Genomic DNA, 17816 nt, shown 5'->3' with positions numbered 1-17816 from the left:
TCTTTCTCGAAAGCAACTTGTTCAATTCGCTTAACCTTATCTTCCAATTGAGTCATATCTCTTACAGGTTGCTTTACTAACTTTATTTTCTTATTGAAAACTACAATCAAGAGGAGTCCATTATGATCAATTCATGATCAAATATATGTGTATAACATCTGCTTTCATTTTCCTATATCGATTCAGATAATCATATATACTATAAAAACCAATTTTACAAATAAAAAATAATTAAACAAAATTATATACTATTTTAGAGACTAAAAAATTATAATTGGTAGCTAAAATCTCGATAGCTAATTAGATACCAATTTAGAAACTATTTATCAATAATATAAACTAATTTAGATACCAATATTTTTTTTTAGTGTCTAAAATAATATCTAATTTTGTCAATATAACAAATTATTTTTTGTCTCTAAAATTGATTTTTATTTAATTTTTTTTTTAGTATTCATTATGATACCTTTTAGTATGCCTTAAATCAATGAGAATTACCATAGTCTATTCCCTAAATAATTGTTCATGAAAATTTATTTCTAATTGATTCCAATTTACAATTGAATTACGGGTCAATGTTGTAAACCAAGTAAAAACATTTTTACTTAATGAACTTGAAAAATATTTGTGAAAATAAGTAGAATACACAAGAAGGAAGAGTTGAATTTGTTAAGACGTTAGACGATCCAGTAGCCGTTAGACGGTCTATCACCCATTAGACAGTCTCGTGATATGAGAGTCTATAAGTTTTTACGATAACAAAACACTATAAGGTGTATTAAGATTTCTAATAAAACTACTAAGTGTGCAGATTCAAATAAAGACTCATTAGACGGTTTATGATGATTAAATATATCAAATGATCATATAATGATAAAGTTTCAAATGGTCTTATAACACATAGACACACTAGATGATTTATCAAGATGTTCCTGGAAAATCAACACGCTAAATGATATGACAATAAAAGGTTACATAAATGTCCCTAAAGGCACATCAAGTTAGATGTTCCCAAAGCTCAATGAAAGCTTCAGGAAACCGTGTCTATGGTCATACTATCACTCGTCTTTACATAATAGATGATCACTCGTCTTCTACTCATTAAATAATTTAACGTATCAGGGAGTGTCTATACTTGATTTTTACATTCTTAGAATACTTTCTGACACTGCTTAAATGCTTTTGAACCTTATTTGATGATCTTAATTCATATAAACCAAACTTTTCAAATAAGTAATTGATTCAACGAGTTTGAAAAGTTTTTGTGTTTGTGAAAGAAAATCAGATAAAACTCCAAATATTATATAATTAATGATTTATGAATGGAATACACTTTCTATATTGATTATAAATTGCTTCAGAGTTCAACTATGTCTTAAGGATTATATTTAAGACTATATTAAAAAGTTTCAAAATGAACAATGTATTATTGGAATTTTTTTTTATAAAAAAAACAGAGGCACGTTGATTTAATGAATTAAAGAGTTTTTCTGAAAAATATATTGTAAAAATATATCCAATTTGAATTTTGATTATATCTAAACGTATAAATTTTTTATTGTCTTGGAAATCATTTGAAAATGCATTTATAATTGAAATTAGAAGGTTAAGATAATTCAGAAATATAAGAGATGCTATTTTAGTGATACTCATTTATTATTATTATTATGATTATTATTATCTTTCATTCTCATAATATTTCAAGAAATTGATGAAGAAACTCAAAGATGTGTATGTAGTCCAAAGCTTAAGTTTCCAAATATAGCGTCTAACAAGATAAAGATGAAGCTAAAGAGCTAGCAATGAGAGATTAAAGAAATATCAAGCTATTGTGAATGAAGAAAAACATATAAAGAAATGTTTCAAAGTGAAAACAAGTGAAATAGACGTATTCAAGACTCATAACATAGCATTCCTTATTGAGCGTCTAATACGAGAAAGATAATGAATAGTGTTGCGAAATGAAGATTCGAGTCCAAAAATGTCAAAGTCTCAAGGTTAAGATTTTATACAGATAAAGAAACAATTTGAAAGTTCAAATATATATTTAAGACACATAGATTGCATCAGGGCAAAAGTTTCCTATTAGAATGTCTACTGCTCTAAAGAAGAAGCAACAAGACAAATTTCAACAGTTGATTGAGTTAAGAAGATTTAATGCTTCAACGTACACATTTGAAGAATAGAAGGAATCAATTTAAATTGTTCCACACGTTCAAGACGCGAAAGAAATCAATGTTCAAGAGTTTATATTTCAAGCCTTTAACGACTATGAGAAGAATTACTACACGTGAAGTTTCAACAGTCATATTCTGAAGGATATATAATGACCTTGAAGATGAAGAGAGAATATAGAAGAATACGAACAAGAGTATAGAAAATGACATATAAACACTATTGAAAAGTGATATACATTGTGTGTGAAAAGTTGTGCTTATACTATTTGTATCTACTATTGTAGAGCGTCTATTAAGTTGGATTGTGTGCTAACCATTTTAAATCCTTGACTCTATGAAGTATACCCAGTGAGCTTTCATTGTTATCTTTGTATAGAGTTTTTTTCTCATATTTTTAAGAGATCTTGATCTTAGGGGGAGATTAGGATTGATTTTTCTGGAGAGGTGTTGAATACTCATTCATAGAAAGGTGTTGAATACTTGTTCCCAAAGAGGTGTTAAAGTTTTTTATTCTTAAAGAGGTATTAAAACTCGTTGTACCTGGAGAGATTTAAGAATACTTGTCCTGGAGAGGTGTTAAAACTAGTTAGTGAAAATCTCTTAAGTGGGTTTACTTAAGGGTATTGAACGTAATCCAAGTTGTCAAGTGAACCAGTGTAAATCCTATGAATACTTCTCTATATCTTTTACTTATTAAATGTTGTATTTATTTCAATTGATCCTTGTTTGATTAAGTTTGATATCTATGTGAAAATTGAAGGATGATAATCTTAGGATAACCAATAAGGCTGGTGAATAAACTTAAGAGTCAACTTGCTTTCTCTATTGTTTTTTAACGTCTATTATATTTTCCTCCTGAACAATCACAAACCCCCTTTACTTTATTCATATTCGTGATCCCGATTTTTCATTAGGACTTTCATCATAAGTTATTTATCCTCTTATAGCAAGTTCATCCTTAGGCATGTGTTATGCCCCTTTTGTCCTACCTGTCAAGAGGTTGTCTCTTTCTTTTATTATATTTTTTGTGTCATCATTGAGCTAGGGATCAAGATGGGTCATGGCAACCATTTGAATCTTCCAACCGATTGACCTTTCGTTTGACAGGGTATTTTAAGCATAATTTTCAAACTTGCTACATAACACTCTTATGCCACCTTTTGATCGATGTGCAAAGTCACAATGTCTTTAGTTTCATATGGGAATTTCATGACAAAGTAAGGGGTTGACACTATGGCTCTAAGCTTGTTGAGCGAAGGTCAGCTAAAGAGGATGTTGTATGAAGTGTTAACGTAAAAACTGATGTGCCTAACCTTTACTATCTTGTACTTTCTACTCCCCTCACCAAATTTGATGTATAAGTTGATGTATCTTCGGGTATCCACACGCTCTCCCAAGAAGCCAACGGTTTACTCGTCATAAGGTATGATGGCATCCTTGACAGTCCCAACTTTTGGAAGGTTTTCCAATATAGGATGTCCACCAAGCTCCTCTGGTCTACTAATGTCTTCATTACTATGAAGTTGGTGAATTCGATCGTGATGATCATGGGATCATCATGGTTGGGGTCAATGGCCTGAAAGTCATTGTCATTGAAGCATGTTTCTCCTGGTTTTCCTGGCTGTGGCGTTGATAGATGTAATTGTTCGTAGGTGTCCCTTTTGGGAAGAATTTTTCGTCTCACCTTCTATGAATATGCTTAATATTATGTTGATGACGCCTCTCAAAGGCGTGCCTTGGTCATGGTCACAACTGCTTCCCTGTGCGCGGGGTGCCTGTTTTGGTCTTCTTGGTTGTTAATTACCCTAAAATGAGACTTCTTTTCATAATTCCTCTTCACGAATCAACAAAGGTGATCGACTTGTACCAACTCCTCTATATTTTCTTTGAGGGCCATGCATTCTTCAATGGTGTGGACGTAGTTGCGATGATAGTCGCAGTGCTTCATTTGATTGGCATTAGGCGGTGTATAGGTCTTCCTCGACGTTGATATTAATTAAAAGTTCAAAGCGTCCTCAAGAACTTGTGCCCCACTCAGTATTTAGGAGTGTGTATTTTGTGAAGCACTGAGGTTGAGGTACTTCTTTTTGTCTTTATAGAGGTGGAAACGACATGTGATTGTCCTTCTCCGATGATTTTCTATCGACGCCATCATCAGGTGCTTTCACTTTGTTATGGAATTTCCTTAGTTATTTTAGTTGCATAAACTTTCCAGCTCTTTGTCGTAATTCCTCTAATTCACAATTGACTTCACAAAATAGAGGCTATAAAAAATGGTAGTCCTGCCTTGAGTGTGATCATGTGGTGCATTGCCACCTCGGGATTGAGGGCGACCTACCTGAATCGCTCCATGAATGTGCATTGCAACTCTATTTTTTCTTGCCTTATGTTGACTAGTACAATGATGTTATGTGATGTGGCGTGCTTTGTTGTGAGTTGTGTTCTAAAATTAGCAACCAAGGTGTCGAAGCAATCCATCGAGTGTGATGGGAGACATGAGAACAAACTTAGGTCTACTCTTTTAGAGAGGTCGAGAAAACTTTGCACAAAAACGCATCATTGGTGGTGTATAAACTAACTTGTGTAACATATGTGTCGATGTGCTCCTCGGGGTCGGTAGTGCCATCATACTTGTCTAACATAAGGCTTTTGCATTTGCTTGGAAGAGAGGCTTCCATTATGGCTTCTATGAAGGGGGTATCGATGTGATGATGTTTCAAAGGTATTCATTGAAGCAAACACTTTAGTGTACACGTGGTGGGAGCCTATTAATCTCATGTGTTCTCTATTAAGTATTTAGATTGGAACCTATTGGGTCTGAAGATGTTTCAGTGGGTAGCAAAATCGTCCCATTGCTCACAGGTTTTTGTCTCATCCACATGTTTCCCATTCTCAAAGAATCTATCTCTTATGCATTTTTTCTCTTTAGTGATTCTAGCTCCTTTCTAAGTTTTACCATCATTGTCACTAGATCAGCATGATGGTTCTTGATTTCCTTTAGAATGCATTACCCGTCATGTTTCTTGTGGTTACCATGTGACTTTTTCACTAGAACTTTTTTTTGGCCTCACAGTGGGCACCTAAATTTTCTTGCTGTGATGTCTTTTATACTTATAACTTGATATTGGCTCTTGTTTCAATCTTCAACTCTTGATTTGTCCTTGGTTTTCGATCTTGGTAAAGTTACCTGCAATTGTACTCTTACGAATTCAAGTCAATTCTCAATTTAATTGGAGAGTGTAAGATCAATTACATATGTGTTTATCTATTTATATTAATTTGTTAGATTTCTCTATATATGAATGAGCATAGTAGTGCAAATAGTTCTAGTGTTGTCTTAATCATGATTTATGAATAATTATCATGTTGTGTTTATTAATTACGTAATTAAGTTATATTTATAATTATGCTGTGTTGGGAGCTGTTGTGGAGATGTCGAGACGCGATCTCGAATACTCCCATAACACAAATATAAAGTACATTTAAAATCTTCGGATCAAATCAGCATTTCCGACCGATAAGAAAGACTTTCACATTCAAAAGTAAATTTTTTTCTTCAAATTTTGCAGGCCCGGGATCAAAGCGGGGAGGGGCTGAATCTACATGAAACTAAACAAAATTGAGTTGTCGCTACAACGTTACAACATAAGACGCACACAAAATTAACGTTAAGGAGGTGAAGAGCAATGTTCTTGAATAAACCAACAGAACCCAACAGACCCAGAATCCATTTTTGACAAGTTGTCAAAGGTTAACACGAAAAGCGAGGAATGAGTTCAGAGACGGGAAGGAGGTGACGCCGGAAAGACTGAAGAAGAAGAGGTTTTGTGATTATGAGAATCGGAAGAAGACTCAGGAGCACACATGAAACAAGCAACCACCATTTTTAGGATCCTCTTCAGAACTTGACCCCTTTCAGGGATCAATCTGGGTGGTGATGCAGCCATATGTTCCAAAAAACGGTGATCGGAAAATGAAGATTGAAATGGAAAGTAAGTGAAGGGTGAGCAGTGCCGACGTTGGTATAAATAAGATGTGTTTGGACCGCGTGAACCGAGTGGGATGGTGCGCGTATCCAGATTTTTTATCTTACTGAAATTATTTACAACTTATTGAGAAGAGAAGACTCATTCCAAAGGTAGAAGTAAGTGGTTAGCTTAAGGCATTGAGCTAAAAATTTAAGGCACAAGCTCAACGCTGTGTTCTTTTTGGATTTGAATGGGTCTGTGCTTCGTGTTCGAGGCCTCAGGGTACAATCAACAACACCGAACACGGTTGCTTTTATGATCTTGAAATTCAAGCATTAATTGGGGTACCCAAAAGGAATCTAGATAGTACTTGCTTTGAACAAGTCATGCTCATGCCTTCCTTTTCTTTTCTATTTACTACTTTTCAAGGTGCCTAATACTTTCAATTATAGTTTCACTTTATCTATAACTTACTACTTTTGTCTTCTATTACTATAAAACATTACACCCACATATACATATATGCACCCAAAATACTAAACAACATTTCAGAGTAAAAATTTAAAATTTTACATATGTTATTTTACTAGTTTTTTTTTTTTTTTATAAAGTTTTCGTGTTAGGCATCACTATACAACTTGACATCTCAGCTAAGCTGACACCTTAAGTAACAACAATCATCTGCCATCACATGAAAAAAAAAATATTATTAAGAAAAGAAAAAAGAAAGAAAATACAAAAATATGGGGGGACTAGACCAAAACCCATATGTTAACACAAACGATACATAGGTAGATTATACCTATTCATAAAGAATTCTAAGAACAGACTAGCTGGGAGTCTATTATACCAATGAAAAGATTCTCTATGAATAAATCCTAAATTAGTCAACTTATCAGTACACGCATTCCCTTCACGAAAAATATGAGTTACCCTAAACCTGATTGTCCCACAAAAATTAAGACAAGTATTCCATCGATTCTGAAGCATCCACGGAACATTAGTCCTAGCAGTAAACGCAGCACAAACCAACGCAAAATCACATTCAAGCCAGACATTAGTAAGTCCCATTTTTTGAGCTTCCTCCATAGCATGTATAACTCCATAAAACTCAGCAACCAAAGCAGTTTGAACTTCAAGAAACGCTGAAAAAGCACCAATAAATTCTCCCATACTCCCACGAAAAATACCTCCACAAGTAGCAAGACCAGGATACCCGTAGCAGCCCCATCAGTATTAATTTTGACCCAGCCTGGTGAAGGAAATTCCCATCTAATAGGAAGAGGACGAAGAACTTTACCACTACGAGTCTTAATACCGAAAAACTTAATCACGTTGAAGTCCAACATATCATTCTTCATTGAAGCTTTAGACGAATTTCCCACTAGACAAGTTAAATCTTTAATTATCTAGTTAACAAGAGAAAGGTGTTTATGTTTTTAATTATCATATATGTAGTACGAGTCAAAGTGTTGTCATTGTCATATTTTTAGAATTTTTTTTGCTGTTTGAGTAAAAGTTTAGGTCTTTACTTTTGCAGTGGGATGTTATTTGGAAGATAGCATGATTCTATTACAACAACCAAGATGATGGGTAAACACCAGCTGGCCTAGGTCAATTGTAAAGTGTGCATTAAACTTTAAAATAAAAGTGAAAGCACCACATGAAAATGTGTGTGAATACAACATACAAGGTCGCGTGTACATATTGATTATTTAGAGTTTTTTTAACTAAAGTATGGTAATTTTATTTACTGAAATGATATTATTTTATTCAAAATATATATTAATTAGGTTTAATCGTATCAATGACAATTTTTATATGAAGAAATCATATAATTATGATACGATTTTTGCTATCTCATATAATTATGATATGACTTTAGTAATGTCATGTAATTGACACGATTTTGTGTTGAGATGTCATGATAATTTAAAATAATTTTTATTTTGATTTTTTTTATAAATATAGTTGTATATAGGTAATACAACTTTAGGATAATTAAGTTTGAATTGATATGTAATATCTTTATAATATTTATATAATATAAGTTAAAGTAAATAGTAGATAAATTTTATGTAAATAACTATATTTAATTATAACTTAAATGAATTAAAATTATGTATTAAACAGTAATAAATTATATAATATCTTGATTTTTTATTTGATAAGTAAATTTTATGTAAAAATTTGTTTTAGAAAAAAGGTTCTTTAGTATTATACTGTTTCATATTTGGATATCATTAAACTTTTTTATATGACTGTCTAAACAAGAAATTATTATTGTGCATTTAGAAAACTTTATTAATTAAAATTATTAAACATGGATGATAAATCAAAGCAAAACAACAAACTAACAGTTCATGTATCACTACTACTATAATTTTCATAAATAAAACTTCAAAAGCTGCAATACATACATACTGCAACTGAGTTACCATAATCACTTAAAAAAACAGGTATTATTGACTGATACCGTCGAAAATTAATAATATTATTAATTATTATTAATATTTCAAAAAAATTATCATTACTATTATTTTCAATTACAAGTACTGTTTATTATTATTTATTAGGAATTTGAACCCAAGTCCATACGGTAACAATTAGGCCAAGACTATTTAATTATTATATTACAATTTTTGTTATTCTTATTATATTATTAGTATTGTAATTATTATTACTATTATTATTATTATAAATAATAATAATAATAATATTTATTACTATTATTATTATTATAAATAATAATAATAATAATATTTATTATTATTATTATTATTATTAATTTTATTATTAATAATATTAATTTTATTATTAATAATATTAATATTATTATTGATAATTATTATCAATACTATTAATAATATTATTTTAATTACTATTAATATTAAAATTATTATTAATAATATTAATTAATTATTACTATTAATATAAAATTTATCTACTATTTATATTAATTAATATTTTATATATTAATATTTTTATTCAAAACATGTATTTAAATAAAATAAAATAAATATTAATATGACATAATGATACAAATTTATTTAATCAATTTTTTTTATTAACCAAAATGGTTCCAAATTACGTGAATTCATTGTCAATACTATAAATTTAAATTATATTATTATGACATAATTTCATATAATTTTTTATAAATAGGTATAGTTTTTGTTAGCATATGAGTTTTAGTCTAGTTCTTCTATATTTTTAATTTTTTTTTAATAATATTTTTTTATGTGATTACATATGATTATTGTTATTTGAGATGTCAGTCTAGTTAAGATGGTTGAATAGTAATGTCTATGAAAGTTTTTATAAAAAAATATGACATAATTTCATATGATAAAAATCATACACCGTTACATAACTTTTTATATTAAAATTTTGTTACATTGATATAATTGCTTTTACTTCATAATTTTTTTTAAAATAAATTTATTTTAATAAAAATATAGTAAAATTGCTCCACTTTTATATATATATATATATATATATAAAGCATTTTAGACTTTTTCCAACTTTTTAAAGCATATTCAAATGTTAAACCTTCTATCATGGTGGATTCACAATCTCTATACCTAGATTATATTTAAAAGATAAACAAACATGCCTTTTAAAGTCAATACGTCTATTAAACTAATTTTTATTTATTTTGAAATTTCATTTATAGTTTCAAAATTATGGCTCTTATTTCTCATATGAACTATAGCTTTCACTTGAGTCTGGTCACGGTCCTTTTATGTTTGTTGTTATATGAAACTTGTGTGATGTCTCCTCAATTGGATACAAGAACAAAATCGGTAAAATAATTAACTAAATGTAGGATTATAGTTTTTAATACTGTAAGGTTATTTTGTATAATTTTAGAAATGTAATATTTTTAAAATCTAATATAATTGAAAAAATAATAATTAATATTGTTTTCAACTTTGAAAATAATGATTAAATAGAAAAATGAAAATAAAAATATGATTGTTAAAACAGAAACACAGAATATGAAATATATGCAATGTCTCATACTTGTTGAAAATAAAAAATTATAAAATGAATATATTAAATGCAGGTTCTCTTTAATAGTTTCACTTGTGATTTATATATAATTTTATTTTTTTATCGGGAGTATTACATTCTTTTTATTCAAAGTTGGCTAGTCTGTCTAGATCTAAGTCTATATTCCATGGTTTCTATATGTGCAACTTGGTGATGTTTCAGGAGAAAAGAATAAAATAATTTATTGTGTAAGTTATCTTCATTAATTTTGCATAAGAGGAGTAATGACTACTGATATTCGAATAATCAAATAATATCGCAATTAAATTAGGATAAAATAACAAGAATTTACATAATTTTTTGCGTCAAAAATTCTAAGTAGATACATAAAAAATTACGGGAAAGATATAGATATTTATAAAGTAAGAGATATATTATAATCTCTATTTATATATAAGATAGAGCAACTATACATGTAATTTGTTTATAACAGGAAATACTATTATAAAGAGGTGTAAGAACATTCACATTTACAAAAATATCGTTATACAAACATTGTTAATAAAAAAATTGAAAATGGATTTGAACCGTCATTATATCTATTGTTGTTGTTTGTCTATTCTACAACTTTCATACAAGGCATTATGATAACAGGCTGTTCTTATATCCCTTGGTGTTTCTCTTTTAAAAATCTAGCTTTACAAAGTAAATAAACGACGATGACATATAAATGTCATTGTTGATTAAGCATAATAATGATGGGTGGTGTTATCATTACAAAAATTCTTTATTTTATTAGGAGTTTGGTAACTGACAATAAGGTAAAAGGTAAGCATTTATTGAATTTTTTTTGTCCCTATTAAAACCGTGTTTTAATAAATTGTATTAAAAGAATTATTATTTTAAACTTTTATTTAAGGAAGGGCGGAACCAAATTTTTTTACAAACTTCAAGTTCACATATAGTGTGGTTTTAGGCAAATCATACAGTTCATGTTTATATAGGATGCGAGCTATGAAGACTACTTGCATTTGAGTTTGCATAGGAACTTTTCGTTATAATTTCTTTATCTCATGTAATTTCTTCATCTCTTAATCCATAATTTCTCTTATGATCTCCTTATCTCAAAAGTGTCTATTTGATTTTTCAAAATTGATTATAACTTTTGTGACTAATTGTTAGTGTGTTGTTTGTTTTTATAAACAAACTATTTTCAAGTGGTGCAAGCATTTTTGTTCCAGATTGTGGTGCATTTTAGTTTTGGGAACTACAGTGCATTTCGTGGTGCCTCCAGTCTTTTCAGTTCGTCTCTAGTTTATGTCATGTATTTGTGAATCTTTTAATTGTTGTCTCTGAAATGCACGTATATGATCGTCCAACAAATGAAAATAGAGAAATACTCAATCATTTTTTTTACAAATGAAATGCGAGAAAAAGAAATAAATTATTTAACTATCAAAGGGGTTAGATAGAAATACTTATATGAATCTTCATCAGAACTTGTAACACCCCTAACTATTACAATACCGGTTCTACATAATTCTATACAAGCTTACAGTTTTTCAAAATATTCCTAATACATGATTAGGATTTATAGAAATACAAATATTTACATATCCACAACTCAAAATAAAACTCTGTAACCTCTAAGGTTCTCATGCACTTGTATGGTCATCTGCTCGTGTACATAGTACAGTCATCGCAGTTCAAACACAGCAAGAAAAGCAAGGGTAAGCGACTAAAAATATAATTTTATAATATACACACTTAAATCCAAAGAGAAAACCAAATTACATGATCAATTTATCAAATTATTCAATTTTCTTCAAATCTCAACAATAAACAATTACATAGATCTCACATGGATCTACACATCCAGAATATTCAACAAACAACGTCTTCCGGAAGACCCGTATTAAGTAAGTCCTACCAGAGACTAACACCTGATCCAAAGATTACCAGCGAATCCAACAGAAAGGATCAGGGTAAGTTCAATACAACCCAAGCCGTGCATCTCATATGTCACGGTGTGCATGGACTCCCCCATCAGCTTCTCACCACCTGATATCTTAGTCTATGTGACTTAGATCATCAGTGAAGCTCGGAGATCTCTGTTACCACATAGGCATTAATACTTAATACACAGCAAACATCAGTCCATACATTATCCTGACATCAATACTTAATACACAGCTAACATCAGTCCATACATTATCCCAAATGTATGAATTCAATTCCAGATTATTCATCATACAATATCATTCCAAACAAGATCCACAACATTCAAAAGCGTAATTAACATAAGAAAACAACACCTTAAATATTAAACCATCAAAATCTAATATTTTTACAAATTTAAATAATATATAAACAAACAACATCCCTGCAAGAGAAATTGAATATTGGGACCACGTCCCTTCCGCATTCAGATCTTCTATCCTAGGGTGCTATTAAAAATTAAATTTAGCTTCCCTTACCTCAATTGCTTGCTTTCCAAGCAACTTTTAGAATTTTATTCCCCACCGTTCGGATAAGCTTCAAGATTTACGGGCCTAATGCAAATTATCCAAACATAACAAAATTTCAGTATATAGTAGAATAAGTTGAGAGGATTAAACTTCTCAACTGACCCCACCAAGATTGATGACTAAATCCTAAGGAAAAACAGAGAACAAAGGATATTTAGAGTAAAAATGAACTTACTCTGTTTGAAAATCTGATCGGGTAGAAATGTTCCTTAACTCTTCTGCTATAGAGTGATATGATTAGATTCTAAAATAGATGAGGTATAGAGTGAGAAATTTAGAGAGAAGGTAGAAGGGAGAGATGGAGAGAGAAAGAGAAAGAAGTTTCGTGTGTGTGTGGGGGCAGGGGTTTGGCTTTTTCTTCTTTATTTTTTTTTTTTTTTACGCTGTTACAGAACTTGCCCACTATTTTTGCATTTCTCAAAACTCTGAATATTTGCTGGATTTGTTCCTTTAATTTTATATTTTTTCATTGTGAGTATCTTTATATTCCTGTTTTCCTTTTGGGTAGAAGATAGAATGTAGATAAATAATTATTTTTTAATAATGTTCATGAGCTAAAAATATCAAATAGTTTAATTGATTATTTTGATATTCATTGTTGGTAATGGCAGTGGTGTAGCGCCATTGCTATAATTGTGTGGTGGATTTTTAACCTACTACCATAGCTAATTTGCAAATGGTGGCTCACAATGATGTACTATTTGCCACAATGATGTATTTACATGACAAATTCTTTACCTTCCTACCATATTTTGTTGAAAGTTTCCTTAAATGGATAATTTGTTCATATGGTGTTAAACAACTGGTACAGTGATGATATAGTGTTATTGCACTGCAGAAGTTCTCAAATTTTCATTTGTAAGTATGTGTATTATTGCAACTGCTATCATTGTTATGGTTTTGGCATTATCCTATATCATTGGTTTCTCTTGAGTCTTCAGCCAATTAAACTTTAGTTAATATGTTAGTTTATATGTATTTTAGTTTAATGTGCTACACACAACTTATATTTTTTATAATACATAATTGATATATATATATATATATATATATATTACATATTTAAACCATTATGTGGTTTTCTCTTTGTGCACATGATATAAGAATGTTGTTGGCTTTCGACCATTTTCTGCAGCTGAGAAGTGTTATTATGGAAAAATGGTTATTGTTTTTTGGTAGTGGAAAGATCGTTTGGCAGGGGCCTTAAAGGAAATACAGTCAGAAGGAAAGGAAGACTGAGTGTTCCACCTAGTCTCAACTAGTAATGGAGCATGGAGAGAGAAGGATGATCGACCTGTTATCAAGGTAAGCACCACCTCTTCCTGAGAAGTTTATTAATTTTACTATTTGATAAAAATCATATTTCAATAATATTTCATATTAAAAGGCACACACTTATGGATATTTATTGATAAAATAACTATAATTTAACCCTTAATTTATGAATTTAAATTTTTTTACATATTTTGTGATTATAATATGAATAAGAATTATTTATTCTCAAATTTGTGTTAATTTTAGGATTTTAGGGAGAAATGGAGATGAAAGGGCTAAAGGAGAATAGACAAGATTAAGAGGGAAAGTTCAAAACTCGTCCTAACTCGTCTAAGTTAAATCACTCTAGAGGAACTGACCCAAGCGAGTCCCAATCTCGCTCATGCGAGATCACTTCAGAGAAGCTGGACTTTTTCTCGTCCAACTCGCCCAAGCAAGTTGTAGCTCACCTATATGAGAAGTCACTTAGCCCAAGCTCAATTAGGTTAAATATGAGGCGTGAGACATAACGTTGGGAGAATAGAAGGAGATAGAAAACCCTAAAGGAGACAGTTGTCAAGGAGAAAACTCCTGGATTTTCTTTTCTTGTTTTCCATGCTTGTAATGGTCAACATGAGTGACTAATTTTATCCTTTGAGATTGAGAGTAATCTATTCAGACTCTTATGAATTGAGGTAATATTTAAACATAATATTTTGTTCTTGATTGATGATTGGTATTGTCAATTTATTTTTAACGCTTTTGATCCTTAGATTTGACTGAAAAATACTTCTAAGCATCTGATTTAAATGATAATGCTTAACATATTTGAATGTTAGGAATAAATTTGAAATGTTAATTTCCATCAACATTTGTTTGTAACGATAAGGAGTTTTTATAAATATGTGAGGAATCGATATTTAGAAGATTGTCTTAATAATTTTATATGCGAGGGATCAATATAAATGAATTTTATATGGCGATCAATATCAATCAAAGATAGAATATTACATGTTTTTCAAAATACAAAAGAATAAGAAGGATGAACCACAATCCCAATTTTTCTGTTGAATCAAACAACTTTTTACTTTGCTTTATTTACATTCTTGCAATCTCATACACAACAAACATCCAACAAATTTTTACTTACTATTTTCTATTTAGTGAATATGGTACTTGAGAACTCAATTGTTCCTTATGGTTTCGATATCTGTCCTCAGTGATAAGTTTATTACTTTTGACACGATACATTTACCGTAAAATAGTCATCACTATTACTAATTATTCTTCTGTTTCTTACATATTTAATCTCTAAACATGTAAGTATGGAGGTTGTGTATAGATTGGATGGAATATTAGTTGTATGCGTATATATAGATAGACAATTAAATTGATAGTTTCAATTTCTATTTTTTGTTTACAAAAGACATAGATGGTACTCTTTTTGAAATTTTATTTTCATGTGGGTTTTGAATATTGAATATTAAATAATTATTTTAAATAATCATTTTATTTCTTAATATAGAATAAAAAATAAAGCATCTAACATTAGGGAAAAAAAAAGTCTTAAAAAAAATGAGTTGGACACGAATAATGCTCCTTCTTGGAGTAAGAATACTAGTATAAATTAATTAACAATTAAGACACAAATCAAAATTTTCAAAACAATTATTGGAACTTGTTTTTGCTATATATTCTCTTATAACCTTAGCATACCATTTACGCCCCTTATTATTAGAAATGACTTTTTATTGTTTATCTATTTAAAAAAATGTGATTATACCTTTAATAATATTTAAATGAACACATAATTTTAAAATAATTACTAGAATTTTAACTTGAGCAATATACAAGACAAATATTTATTTGATTGAATTATATAAAATTTAAAATTTATGATAAACATAAGGAGAAGATATATAGATTAAAATAAGTATATTGGATAAGGACATTTCTTGGATTTTTTTCAACCATAATATTTTAGGAATTGTAATGATTTTTTAGTTTTTATAAAATTATTTTTTATATTTATCTATTTATTAATAATTAAAATATCACTTATAAAAAAATCATTAAATAAAAATTAATTTTAAATATAAAAAATAATTAATCACTATATTGAATATAACTTAGATATTATTTTAAAGACTAGTAAAATTATTAGTATCTAAAGAAATTTATATTATTAATAAAAATTTTAAATTAATTTTTAAATTGATATCTAATTAAGTACTAAAATTTTATTTATCAACTATTTTATATTCTAAAGTTGGTAGTTAAAACATTGATAATAATGAGTTAACAATTTAGAAATTATAGCTTACAATTTTTATTAATAATAGAGACTACTTTAGATACTAATAATTTTATTAATTTCTAAATATTATTTAATTTAGTCAATAATAACTAATTATTTATAATTTTTTAAATTATTTTTTATTTAATAATTTCTTAATTAAATTATTTATCATAAATCATAAACATAAGTTATGCGTTCAAATAGTTATTTTTTATATATTTTAAATTATAATATAAGATATATTAAAAATATTTATGATAAATTTTATCTATATAAATTAAATATTTAGTTTATACATTGTACCTGCCCTAAAATACTGGTCAGTTAATGAATTTAATATTTTTTTAAAATTAATTTGATATTTGACTTATGACAACCCACTACACTCACAAAGCTAGAAGGAAGAGTAACTAATTATGGAGTTTGAAACTTTTCAAATAGCGACTCAATTAAGGTAGAAAAAAAATGTGGAATGAGTGTTTAAAGAGTTTTCTGGAAAAATATGTTGTTTGGTTAAATAACTTGAGAAGAAACTAAAATTTTAAGATTTTATAAGAATAATTGGATTATTTAAAATGAGATAATTTCAAATTCTATTAAAAAAAATAAGTATTTGAATTTTTGATATTCTCAAACTCTTTTGTCTTCATATTCTTTTCTTAGCTCAATAGTCTTCATATTTTTTTTTTTCAACTCGAATTTAGTTCTCATTAATTTTGAGTAGGGTATGGCCAATTTGACTAATAACAAAATATTAATAGAATGATTACTTTTCAATTGACGTGGATTAATATTTTTTTTATTGATTTTGATAAGAATTTTTTTATTTAATTTATTAGGATAAATCTATCTTTTGTGTTTGAAATTAGTCCAAGTTTTCTCAGTCAATATTATGAAGGTTATTTTTTTTATAATATAAATATGAACTAGATTTTTTCTATTGATGTTTGCTGTTGTTATTTTTTATGTCTAAAATAATTATTTTTTATCATCAACACCAATATTATTTTTTTTATTAATAGTTTGTTAGAATTTTTTTAATATTAACTAGGAATACTTTCACCAAACATTACTAGGATTATTTTCGACTAATGTTAAAAATAGAATAATTTTTCAATTGAAATCCATTGAAAATCAGATAAAAAAACTCTAGTCAACAATCTCAATAAAATATTCTTAATGATATCTAAGTAAATTAGGTTGAATTAGTCCACTCAAATTATGTCAACCATTTAATTTTGCGTACCATATTACCATTTTATCTTTGAAACTAAACCTCCGTTAAGAGCAATTTTGCGTGATTTTTTTTTATATCTCTAAAAAATCTATACTATTTTTCTTGTTTTTTTTAGTTATTGTCAACGTGAACAAAATAAAAAGTGAAAAAACTTTATCATGTTAATCTTAATTAATTTTGATTGAAAAATAATATTAGAAAAATCGACTAAAAATTATGAATATTAATAATTTTTTAATATTTAAATAATTTATTTCATATTTGATGACTGTTAAAGTAATTTATCAAAAAAATGAATAAACTTGAACTATCTCCTTTAAACAAAATATTTTTTTAAAAAAATAATTAAAATAAAAT

This window comes from Phaseolus vulgaris, chromosome 2 (genome assembly GCF_051622355.1).
Source record: "Phaseolus vulgaris cultivar YP4 chromosome 2, ASM5162235v1, whole genome shotgun sequence".
NCBI classification, from domain to species: domain Eukaryota; kingdom Viridiplantae; phylum Streptophyta; class Magnoliopsida; order Fabales; family Fabaceae; genus Phaseolus; species Phaseolus vulgaris.
The sequence above is the reverse complement of the archived record's forward strand: the minus strand, read 5'-3'. Positions refer to the sequence as shown.